Here is a 13,385-nt window from a genome sequence, read left to right as displayed (position 1 = left end):
TAATAATAATACATTATTTTGCACTTGATAGTATTTTGTGGATTCAGTATGTTTTCTGTTTTGTTTTTCCTTCAAAATTGACTCATGTCCTTTTAATGTGTGTGAAGGTTATATGTTTACATGTTGTTGTTCTAGACTCCAAGAAACTCACCAAGTTGTTTCTATAACTTTTTTGTCAGAGTATAGATATGTGGGTATGTCTTTATTTTTTTTAATGTACTTACTGTTGACTGACTCATTACCTCTGCTGGAAGTCTGTTCCAAGCACCCAATACTAGTTTAGCACATTAGGAACCTCTCAGAGAGGTAGAGTGAGGAGTTATTAATGGTTTCTTAGTTTTGTATTTTAGGAAAAATACACAAACATCAGTGGAGAAGGCAGATATGACCCAGACTTGGCAATATACTTTAGAGGAAAAAATCACAGAGAACCTTTTGGTCTCTTTCATTAACCAGAGATTATATTTCTCTCTCTGTATGTTAATTTTTTTTTTGGTTGCCTGCCTGACTTACACATTTTTTAAAAAAAGGTTTAATTACTGTATCATGTTATTCACTACCAGAGAGGAAGTGTCTTTTGTATAGCTGCAATGTTTAGAAGCAGTTTCAATTGTGTTTTTTTTTTAAACTAAATACAGATTCAATGCTCTTTAACAATTTAAAGGGAAAGTTGTAGGGCAAATGCCATGTTGAGGCAGCATTAAATCTGTACTTTTTATTTATTTTTTTTTTATTTTTTTTTCAATTTTGTTTAATCTCTTTCTTCTTAAATTTGGTTTTGCTATGGTGAAATAAAAAAAAAAAAAATGGGAGTATATTGAGAACATTTAAAACATTTAAAAAAATGTTGATATAGAATATTAAAGCTTCTTCATACAGTATTTCACAAAAGTGAGTACAGCCCTCACATTTTTGGAAATATTTTACTATATCTCTTCATGTGACAACACTGAAGACATGCCAGTTTGCTACAATGTAAAGTAATGAGTGTACAGCTTGTATAACAGTGTAAGCTTTCTGTCCCCTCAAAATAACTCAACACACAGCCATAAATGTCTAAACCGCTGGCAACAAAAGTGAGTACACTTGTTAAAATGTCCAAATTGGGCCCAGGGTGTCATTATTTTGTGTGGCCACCATTATTTTCAGCACTGCCAGATCCCTCTTCGGCATGGAGTTTACCAGAGGTTCAGAGGTTGCCACTTAAGTCCTCTTCCACTCCTCCATGACGACATCACGGAGCACGTAGATGTTAGAGACCTTGCACTCCTCCACCTTCTGTTTGAGGATGCCCCACAGATGCTCAATAGGGTTTAGGTCTGGACACTGTAAGGTTCTGGCACTCTCAGTGCCTCCTATCACATTATTTCCGGGTGCTTTCCATCTACCTAGATAGATGAAGCACATATAGGTGTGTTTCCCTTTAAGACTGATGCTGTCATCACTGAGCGCCGGACTGGATGGCTATTTAGATCGCCGGCTCTCACTCACATGTGTTCGTTCAAACTCCTTTGCACCTTGATGCTAACTTGGCTTGAAGCTCTCATGCTTGCAAGCATACCTCGCTGACGGAACCACGCTGCGCTGATCCCTGTATCCCGCTACTGGATCATCCGCTCTTCCTGAACCTCCCCTCGGCTACATTGCTATTAGTGATAAGTACCCCACAGGGGAGACCTCTATAAACTTTATACTAAAGCTTACACTATCTAGCTCTGCATAGTAAGGACTGTTACCACATCTGCATATCTAGATTGCTAGCTCTTGAGCCTACTGCCACCTATTCCTGCACTGGGTTGATCTCTCTTGTATGTCCACCTGCTACTCTGTCATCTGCTACCATACATGATTGCTAAACCTATCTGCATCCATCTGCTACTATCTTACCTTCAAGTGTCTGTCATCTACCATTTCCACCCAACCTGTCTCTTCAGCCTATCATCACTGTGTTACTATATACATAAGTCACTCTAGGAAACATCTTATTGAGTGTGTGTATTTACTTGCTGAATTGAGACCTTCCACACATGATGAGTCATTGAGGGTTGGGAATGGTATCTCAGCGTTTCTCTTACATGACTACTGAAGTGGAATATTTCTGCAGCTGAAAATCCACACCATACATAAAAACGCAGGAGCGTTACAGATTGAACGAACCAGATAAAATGGATTCAGCAGAAATGACCACTCAGGTGACACAGTTAACACAACAAGTAACTGCGTTAATACACGCACTTACTGTATTAAAAGAAGACAATCAGGCTCTGACGCAGCAGGTGACCAGACTGACACAGCCTACTGCTGCTCAACCCCCAGAACCTCTTGTCCTTCTACCAGACAGGTTTGATGGTTCCCGTTCCTCTTTTCTTTTTTTTCGTATGGATTCTGAGCTCCTGTTTATCCTTAAGCCTAGGACCTATCATAATGACTTTATTAAAGTGCATGCTGCCATTAATTTGCTTTCTGGCAAAATGAAAACGTGGGCATACGAGAAACTGCAAGAAAAAAGTCAGATCCTAGACAATTGGGAGTCATTTGCAATTGCGATGCAATCCCAGTGTCTCCCCTCCCAAAAATCTACTCCTAAACCTGCTCCAGGTAACCGCAGACCCCGGCTACCTAGGGAGAAAAGGAAACCAAATGAATATGGTGATCCTGCCTGGTCATGGTCCAAGCCTGCCTTAAACAGTCAGCCTTGTCACTCTGACACATTTCATTTGAACCCTGATCCTACAGAGATGGATGAGGAGCCTATGGAGATTGGTGCCGTACATGCTAAGTTGTCCTTACAAAAAAAAAAAGATCACAGGAGAATCTGTGGCCTTTGTTTTTATTGTGGAGAAGGGGGACATTTCATTACATCCTGCCCAACCAGACCCCATAGGCCTAAGGCTCTCCCAATGGAGGCCAGGCAAATCCGAACTGTCTTCCCTGAAAAACAGCCTGGAAATTACCAAAGCTGTTGCCAGCCCTGTCCCCGTTCTATATCAGAAAAGGACACCCAGAAATTGGCAGATGTTGGTATAGATACTCCTATTTTTGCAAGCACATTTTTAGCTTCCAATGAAAACATTGAGATTCTTGCACCTGACTGCGTACGCGCTTCTAATGGCACGGTGGTATGTAGGAAGGATCTGAGGATGTTTGAAGAAGCATTGGTTGCTAGGACTACTAGGATTACTTCGGATGGTTATGCGTCCGATTCTAGTGAGGGGTTCATGTAGCAGACACCCTAACAACAAGAGATCCGATTCTCAGATCGGTTACCAACCTGATCCGATTCTCATATCGGCAACAAGTGATCCGATTCTCACATCGGTTACCAACCTGATCCGATTCTCATATCGGCAACAAGTGATCCGATTCTCACATCGGTTACCAACCTGATCCGATTCTCGTATCGGCAACAAGTGATCCGATTCTCACATCGGTTACCAACCTGATCCGATTCTCATATCGGCAACAAGTGATCCGATTCTCAGATCGGTTACCAACCTGATCCGATTCTCATATCGGCAACAAGTGATCCGATTCTCACATCGGTTACCAACCTGATCCGATTCTCATATCGGCAACCATTTTTTTTTTCCGATTTTCACATCGGCAACCAGTATTATCCGATTCTCGTATCGGCAACCAGTCTTATCCGATTCTCGTATCGGCAACCAGTCTTATCCGATTCTCGTATCGGCAACCAGTCTTATCCGATTCTCGTATCGGCAACCAGCCTTATCCGATTCTCGTATCGGCAACCAGTCTTATCCGATTCTCGTATCGGCAACCAGTCTTATCCGATTCTCGTATCGGCAACCAGTCTTATCTGATTCTCGTATCGGCAACCAGTCTTATCCGATTCTCGTATCGGCAACCAGTCTTATCCGATTCTCGTATCGGCAACCAGTCTTATCCGATTCTCGTATCGGCAACCAGTCTTATCCGATTCTCTTATCGGCAACCAGTCTTATCCGATTCTCGTATCGGCAACCAGTCTTTTCCGATTCTTATATCGACAACCAGCCTTAGAGGCCTTCCGGAGCCGGCCTTATGGGGGGGGGGTACTGTAAGGTTCTGGCACTCTCAGTGCCTCCTATCACATTATTTCCGGGTGCTTTCCATCTACTTAGATAGATGAAGCACATATAGGTGTGTTTCCCTTTAAGACTGATGCTGTCATCACTGAGCGCCGGACTGGATGGCTATTTAGATCGCCGGCTCTCACTCACATGTGTTCGTTCAAACTCCTTTGCACCTTGATGCTAACTTGGCTTGAAGCTCTCATGCTTGCAAGCATACATCGCTGACGGAACCACGCTGCGCTGATCCCTGTATCCCGCTACTGGATCATCCGCTCTTCCTGAACCTCCCCTCGGCTACATTGCTATTAGTGATAAGTACCCCACAGGGGAGACCTCTATAAACTTTATACTAAAGCTTACACTATCTAGCTCTGCATAGTAAGGACTGTTACCACATCTGCATATCTAGATTGCTAGCTCTTGAGCCTACTGCCACCTATTCCTGCACTGGGTTGATCTCTCTTGTATGTCCACCTGCTACTCTGTCATCTGCTACCATACATGATTGCTAAACCTATCTGCATCCATCTGCTACTATCTTACCTTCAAGTGTCTGTCATCTACCATTTCCACCCAACCTGTCTCTTCAGCCTATCATCACTGTGTTACTATATACATAAGTCACTCTAGGAAACATCTTATTGAGTGTGTGTATTTACTTGCTGAATTGAGACCTTCCACACATGATGAGTCATTGAGGGTTGGGAATGGTATCTCAGCGTTTCTCTTACATGACTACTGAAGTGGAATATTTCTGCAGCTGAAAATCCATACCATACAAAAAAACGCAGGAGCGTTACAGACACATGCTTGGTCAGTCCATCACCTTTACCCTCAGCCTCTTTAGAAAGGCAGTGGTCATCTTGGAGGTGTGTTTGGGGTCATTATCATGTTGGAATATTGCCCTGCGGCCCAGTCTCTGAAGGGAGGGGATCATGCTCTGCTTTAGTATGTCACAGTACATGTTGGAATTTATGGTTCCCTCAATGAACTGCAGCTTCCCAGTGCCGGCAGCACTCATGCAGCCCCAGAACATGACACTCCCGCCACCAGGCTTGAAGTGGGCCTTCCCCCCTTCATTTACCTTTTTCTCCCAATGTCAAATGTTCAACTTTTACTCATAATACCCAATAAAGAATATTGAAAAAAAAAATCACTGCTTTAAAATCAATCTTTTTTTAAATGTTTTTTTTTGCATTGGTATATGTCCCGCAGGGCAGCAACCGGGCCCCCATACCCTTTTTATGGCAAATAACTTGCATATAAGCCTTCAAAATGGGGACTTTTGATTTTTCCAGTTGAGGTCCTATAGACTTCATGGGGAATCATTGTTCGGGTCTGAACTTTTGCAATGTTCGAGAGTTCTTGCACAAACCGAACCAGGGGGGTGTTTGGCCCATCTCTAAACTACACATCTTTTGGGCCACACTAGAGGCCTAAAATACTGAAAAATGAACTTCATGTGGAGTTAGCTGCCTCTATGCCATTTAAAACTATTGGAAAGATAATATCTTAGAAGTCTATATGGCTACACAGTGAAAGATATTTAAGGAAACATTTTGTGGAATATTCATGACAAAGAAAAGCTAAAACGTCTGCTGAATTAACATATATAGGCAACCCTCCAAACCAAAACTTTTAAATATAGCAAGGTAATTTATGTGCATACTGTGTTTTACTTCTTTAAGGAACTCAGATCAAAACACCTATACCAAACAAGAAATCTTTTTGAATTTGGGGGAAAAACTTGGTGTCTCCTAGCCTACTTAGCAAGACCTGAGTACACTCCTTGTCTATAGCTAGAATACATAGTAAACAAGATAACACTGTCTACACAACTGATGAGATCTCGAAAATATTCCTACAATTCTATACAAAACTTTACTAGCCTCACTCACAATCCTCCATAGAAGCATTAAATGACACTTATTTCAAAAAGCAATCCCCCACAAAAAGATCTACTATAGATATCACTCACATTAGAGGAAATTAACAGAGCTATTATGCCCCTGAATCCCAGGGACTGGATGGATATTGAATGGTGTAAGACATACATTTATAACCAAGCTTTGGACAGCAGACAGAACATTTAGTCATATGGTTTAGGAATGCCCAGAAATCAGATCATTTTGGTCAGAAGTGATTGATTTTATAACTGGCAGCTTCTCTTTCCCAAATATTTGTAATTCTGCCACATGCTTTTTGGGCATCATTGAGGATCCAGAAGTGGATCATGCAACCAAAGATTTTCTTAAGATTGCTTAATTTATATGCTAGAAAAGGAATAGCATTTAAATAGATACAGATGTTATCATTATGCCTGAAGGACTAGAAGGCATTGGTAAATAATGCTTCTTCACTTCTTAAATATACTTTTTTTAGCCTGGGAATTCCCATTGCTCAGGTTTAAGTATAGAAAATACATAGTTACATAGTTAGTAAAATTGATTAGACACCAGTGTGTGTGTGTCACTCCAATTTTCCATATCCCTGTATGTTTCACTTGCTAAGAAACACATATAAAAGGTGTCTTTTAACTCACCTACACTCCCCACTGACATCACCAACTATATAAGGGAGTTGCACATCCTTATTGCTTTAACAGTAAAGAACCTCTTACACACTTTAGGATTGAACCATTTCCCATCCAATTTCAGTGTGTGTGCATGCCATCTTTAGAGACCTTAGTGTAAATTGTTTCATCCCAATGCTAGAGTCATCATTTAAAGATGTGTATATTGTGCTCATATTTCCTCTTAAAGGATAAGTTCACCTTTGTAAAAGTTAAATAAACAAATGCACATCTTTTTGCAGATAAAATAATGTGCATTTATCTTTTTTTTTTTACTAGAAGTCTGAAAAGCATTGCAGGACTCCTGCAGACTGTCAATGTAAGCTGTACGCTCATACCTTATATGAGTTGGCAGTTACACAATGACAGGAGGAGACAATGAACTACCTAGAGTGCTCAACAATGCACTGGGAGTTCAATGAGGACTACAAGCCAACAGCCGCAAAGGCTGTCTGTTGTTGTAGTTCTTCCATTCACAGAATTTACTCCAGTTCCTGAGGATTGCTGAGCAGACATAGACCACATAATCAAAATGTGGCCAAACCAGAATTTTTTAAAGTAGTAGAAAACTAGTTTTATCTCTTGAGTAAATACTCTTTTCATGTATTGATTATTATTGGTGTAAAAAAAGGTGCTAACAGAGTAGAACAAATAAGACAGGGAATTTAGGCCTCAAAGGGTTTTATTGGTAATATAGACAATCAATTCTTGAGTTTGGCTTATGTAGTGAGTTATGGAGATATCCAAAATATAATACAACCAACTTTGGTCTGACAAATTATGTTGTACACAATAACATAGACAATCTCCAGGTCAACAAACATATCTGCATCGAATTAGTGCTTCCCAATCCACACATTCCACAAATTCCAATGATGATCAAACAGTTTTTTTTCCCTCCTTACTTATATGCTAGCAAGTAGAGACGGGCTGAACACCCCCCTGTTTGGTTCGCACCATAACTCCCGAACAGAAAAAAGTTCTGATCCGAACGGCAAACCCCATTGAAGTCTATGAGAGCCGAACTTGAAAAATAAAAAGTTACCATTTTGAAGGCTTATATGCAAGTAATTGTTAATAAAAAAGCATATGGGGGGCCAGGTACTGCCCTGGGGGACATGTATCAATGCACAAATTTGTTTTTAAAGAGATAGTTTTTACAGGAATAATGATTTCAGTGATGCTTAAAGTGCAAAAATAAAAATGAAAAATTCCTTTAAATATAATGCCTGGGGGATGGTCCCCTTAGTCTGCCTGTACAGTGGCACATCTGTAGCAGGTAGAGAACATGCAACAATGACATTTCTAGTGGATGGTGTTAGCAGGGCAGTGGATATGTCAGTAGGGCAGTAGGTGGTGTCAGTCAGTGGAGCAGTGGACAGCATCAGTAGAACAGTGGAAGGCGTCAGTAGGGCAGAGGATATGTCAGTAGGGCAGTGGACCTTTTATGATTTTTTAAAACATATTTTTTATTATTGTTTACAATTTTATTTTTTATTATTATAATTTTTTTTTTGTTTTAGCAGCCCTGCTGGGAGGCTTTGAAGAAATATTGGGGGTCTAAAAAGATCCCTGATGTCTTAAGTTTGAAACAGAGGAAGGGACTGAGGACAGATATCCCCCTGTCCCTTTCTCTGCAGCTTCAGCTGCACTGGACAGTTAATTTAAAGTAAAAAACCTTAATGTAGTAATTGCGCAGTACCAATCTACCCTGGGTGTATGGTAAGACCAACAATATGCATATAAGGATCAATGCCACTGTGATGGAGTAGCAAAATCATAAGGCAGATAATTCAGGAAGTTGTTAGATGTCAGTGTATGGAACTGATTCAGTCAAGGCACAACTCAACAAGGACTGCAGCCTCCCAAACCTCTTAGGGACGAGGAACATGGGCAACAGACAAAAAGAAACAATATGCACAATCCATAGCGTAGTTAAACCAGAGTTATCAACCTCTCGAAGTACAGTTTATAGACAGGACACCAAAAATTTACAAACGGCATCAATTGTTTACTGACACAACAAATTCAATTTACTGTCAGAGTATTTTTTTTTTTTTTACTGACACTTCAATAAACGTACCTAAACCATCCCTTTTCAGTGCAAATATCAATATTTAAGCTACAAACATGTCACCAGTGCTATTAGCAATGCGTTTAAGGTAAAAAAAAAAAAAAAAAAAAAAAGGCAAAAAAAACATATTTCTCCATTTACATGAAGGTCAGCTTAAAATAACTACATGAGAGTCTGCAGGGTTCCTCTTTACAGTGCAAGGGGGAACTCTGTTGACTCTGATGTAAAGGAGAAATCTGTTAACTCTGATGTAATGGAGAACTCTCATGTAAGGGAGCTTCTGGTCACCCGAGCCCCCCCCCTTTACACAAGTTCTCCCTTGCATTAGAGTCCAGAGTTCCCCTTTACATCAGAGTCTGCATGGTTCCCCCTTACAGTTCAGTAAAGACTCTGATGTAAAGAGGAACTCTGAGTATAATGATTTAAAGGGAAAAACCAGGAACTCTGATTGGGGGGGAGGGGGAACTGGTGACCATAGACCACCTTCTGCAAAGTAAATACACTATGGTGGGGGGTTACTGATGTGAGGGGGAACTTTAATATCAGTGTTCCCCCTTACCTTAGTGTATTTACTCCCCCCTTATCTTAGTGTATTTACTCCCCCCCTTACATTAGTGCCCCCCTCAATCCCCCCCCACACAGACTATGTGGCCTTGCTGGCTGAGAGCTGTCACTTACCTTACCTTCAGTCTGCTGCCTCACCTTTTGCTAATTACTGACTGGAGAGTTCTCAAGCTTTGGCTTTGCACACCCTGACCAGAATCAGACTACACCGCCTGCATGAGGATGGGGGGCTCTCCGCATTTAAAAGGGGGGCATAGAGGAAGTTAGTAAAGACCCTCCTAGGCTGGAAGTGAATTGAGGCAGGTTATTTCTGTCACGATCACCTTTCAGGGATGGGCTGAAAAATTCCTATGTATAAACAAGCATTGCCAATGAATCAATAGCTGAGCTGTGCAGGAGCCAATAGAAGATTAATGATCATGGATCACACACAGATATGAGTGGAAGTAAGTTCTCTGTCCATAGAGCACACTGATTACAGTACTGAGGATCTGCTCACAGCTCTCCATAGGACGGCATTGACTGTCCCCGGGAAGGAAGCGGGGGGAGACACCCAAAGCTGGTGATACAGCCGTCGCACTAGCAGAGGAAGGAATTCCCTCCAGGCACTGTCCACCACTGAGATAGGGACAAGAGGAGCACACAGGGGGGCTCGGGCAGCAAGAGGAAAACACAGGAGGGGCGGTCGTGGCATTTACTAAATTCTATCTAGTGCTGGTGGGAAGGGGAGGAGTAAAGCAATCTTTCAGCTGCTGCAGGAAAATGATAGAATCTAGTAAATACCACTGCCACCCTGTCCCTGTCCCTGTTCCTCTTGTTGCCTACAATTGGAGCATAAGTTGGCTCCCACTGCTGTCAATCAAACCCATTGCAAGGGAGTGGGGAATGGGGCCAAGTCCCGCTGCCTGTGTCTATAGATGCAGACAACAAGGCTTTGGAGCAAGTCCACATGAGTGTCCCCATAGGAAGCAGCATTCTATGGGGGCACTTGCCAGAGAGGAGGAGTCAGAAGCACCAGCAGGGAACCAGAGAAGAGGAGGTTCAGGGCCGCGCTGTGCAATTTAATTGCACAGAACAGGAAAGGATAAACCTGTTTGTTAGTTATAAAAAAAAAAATAACATTTACAATTGCTTTAATATGTAAATATGATAGTGGTGCGCTATTCTTATGTGAGTACTATGTGAAATATACAGTACGTGATAAAATAAAATTGATTTCAAATACATTTAAGTGTCTATTCTTAACAATAAACAACTGACACCATATAACATATTAAAGCAGAGTTCCACCCTATTTTTTCACTTTGCAGTTTCCAATAGAAAAAAACATCCTGAAAAAGAATTGGATAATCAAATTTTTTTTTTCACTTACCTTGTTTTTAATGAAAATATACTTACCTTCCTTCCTCTTCCTCCCTCTGCGGTCGCGGCGTCACTTCCTCCTTGCATTGACTCCTGGGAGATAAGCATCATCGATCCCAGGAGTCAATATGCCTGCAAAGGGCCTCCTCATCACTTCCGGTGCAGGCGCCTCATTCCCTGCTAAACAGCTTCTGGGCATGCCCAGAACCTGTGCAGGGATGACGCGCCTGAACCGGAAGTGATGAGCAGGGCCAGTGCAGGGCATTCTGGGACTCCGACATCACCTAAGAGGACGCTCCAGCTTCAGCTGCCCACACCCAAGATGGCAGCACTGGACAAGACATTTTCAAAGTAAGTATTTCTTCTAAAAGGTAAGTGAAACAGGGGACAGTTCAGAGGCTATCGTTTCTTAAATACACTAGCCCTGACTGTCCTGGGGGTATTTTTAGGTAAAAAACTAATTTTCAGGGTGGAACTCCGCTTTAAGTACAATAGTGGTGATCAATAGTAAAGTCCTTAACTTAATGCATGCAGTGCTTCTTCACTGTAACCAAACACAATTGTGTGACTGTTGTAAGAAAGTGCTTCTTCACTCAAACAAATAGAAAGTGCTGAGTGCCAAATCCTTTCACCTTTGTGTGCAGTGCGTGCTCCCCTGCAGCACAAAGGATATGTGCAACGTTGTGTGACGTAACGCGTAGGGGTAGCTAGTGATGTCAGACTCAGTTGTCTTATTGTGATCCGAGCCAGGAAGCCAGAGAGTCAGGCTCCATCATGCTAGATTTGAACAGGGCAGCACTTATTGTTAATATCAATGCCGGTTTACGCATCTAAAATGGGAGTTTTCTGGAATACTTTTATGTCATAATAAATGATTTTACAGGATACTGCACTATGAAGTTTCCTCTTTCATTTATATAACAGTGGAGCCGGTCCACTGAAATAAGAGGAGGATTCTAGTGAAAGCTCATCAGTCCTTTAGGTGGTGGAATACTGACGTCTCATTGCACATATCCTTTGTGCTGCAGGTGAGCGCACACTGCACACAAAGGTGCCTTAGCAGGTGGAAGGATTTGGCACTCAGCACTTTCTATTTGTTTGAATGAAGAAGCACTTTGTTACAACAGTTACACAATTGTGTTTGGTTACAGTGAAGAAGCACTTCATGCATTAAGTTACGGACTTTACTATTGATCACCACTATTGTGTTTAATATTTTATATGGTGTCAGTTGTTAAGGATAAAAAAAGGAGGGCAATGGGGGAATATAGGTTTGGATTATACAGTAGGTCTCATCCCTAGTAAACGAGAAAGGAAGAAAAGAAGTTCCCCACAGGGTGGGACTATAACGACCTACAGGTACAAGTCAAATAGATGTAAGGTAAAGTATTACATTTTTTTTTTTTTTATTAAATACTCATTAAAATATCAAAAAACATAATGGTGTGATGGCAAAATGACATAAAGAAATTGGTATTAAATTGATTGTAGACACAAAAAACTGGCAAAAGGCATATATAAAACATGCATGGCTTGATATGAGATACAGTGGCTCACAAGCGAGTATATGCAATACAAGGTGAAACCCAACGCGTTTCAGAATGATATTCCTTCTTCAGGGGTATCAGATGTCTTGTAATCACCTAAAATGTTATAATTGATCAAAATAGTCAGTATGCTTGGTTTAGAGATATATAGAAGTTTGACGAATATTAGTCAAACCGATTGATTCGAATCAAACATGACCAAATATAAGGCCTATGAAGGCCCAGATGATATACTTACATTATCAAAGCCAATGAAAGATCTAACAATCAAGAATTTAAAAGCAGAGGACCGGATGATTGGCAGCAGCAGAGTTCCCGCTGCTTTGGGGTCTCGGATCTTGTTGTGGAGACTGTTTTGCGGCGGGAAGTCTGGGACCACCTTCCCTTGTTCACCTTCTCTTCGCTGCTGCCAATCACCCAGTCCTCTGCTTTTAAAATCTTGATTGTTAGATTTTTTATTGGCTTTAATAATGTAAGTATATCACCTGGGCCTTCATAGTCCTTATATTTGGTCATGTTTGATTTGAATCAATCGGTTTGACTAATATTCGTCAAACTTCTATATATATCTCTAAACCAAGCATACTGACTATTTTGATCAATTATAAAATTTTAGGTGATTACAAGACATCTGATACCCCTGAAGAAGGAATATCATTCCAAAACGTGTTGGGTTTCGCTTTGTATTGCACATACTCGCTTGTGAGCCACTGTATCTCATATCAAGCCATGCGTGTTTTATATATGCCTTTTGCCAGTTTGTTGTGTCTACAATTAATTTAATACCAATTTCTTTATGTCATTTTGCCATCACATCATTATATTTTTTGATATTTTATTGAGTATTTAATAAAAAATAACAATTTTTAATACTTCACCTTACATCTATTTGACTTGTACCTGTAGGTCGTTATAGTCTCACCCTGTGGGGAACTTCTTTTCTTCCTTTCCCGTTGTTAAGAATAAACACAAAAAAATTAATAAACACTTTAATGTATTTGAAATTAATTTTATTTTATCACAGATATTTCACATAGCACTTACATATAAATAGCGCACCACTACCATATTTACATATTACTGATTATCTCAAGTTTTTTTTTTTTTTTTCTTATAAACACTTTATTGAAAACTTTTGTATGCATACAGAGAATATCGCAGTAAATGCGTAAAAGCAAAGTGTGAGATAA

General features: G+C 40.7%; 1 protein-coding gene across 2 annotated transcripts in view; it reads right to left on the bottom strand.

The window, feature by feature from the left end:
- LOC309563610 (mannose-binding protein C-like) overlaps positions 1 to 13,385 on the bottom strand; it is a 606,610-nt gene that overhangs the window by 224,642 nt on the left and 368,583 nt on the right. The gene's annotated exons all lie outside the window — the stretch shown is intronic.

Source organism: Pelophylax lessonae (assembly GCF_965119305.1).
Source record: "Pelophylax lessonae genome assembly, chromosome: 9".
Lineage (NCBI taxonomy): Eukaryota > Metazoa > Chordata > Amphibia > Anura > Ranidae > Pelophylax > Pelophylax lessonae.
Note: the sequence above shows the minus strand (reverse complement) of the source record. Positions and strands in the feature narration are given on the sequence as shown.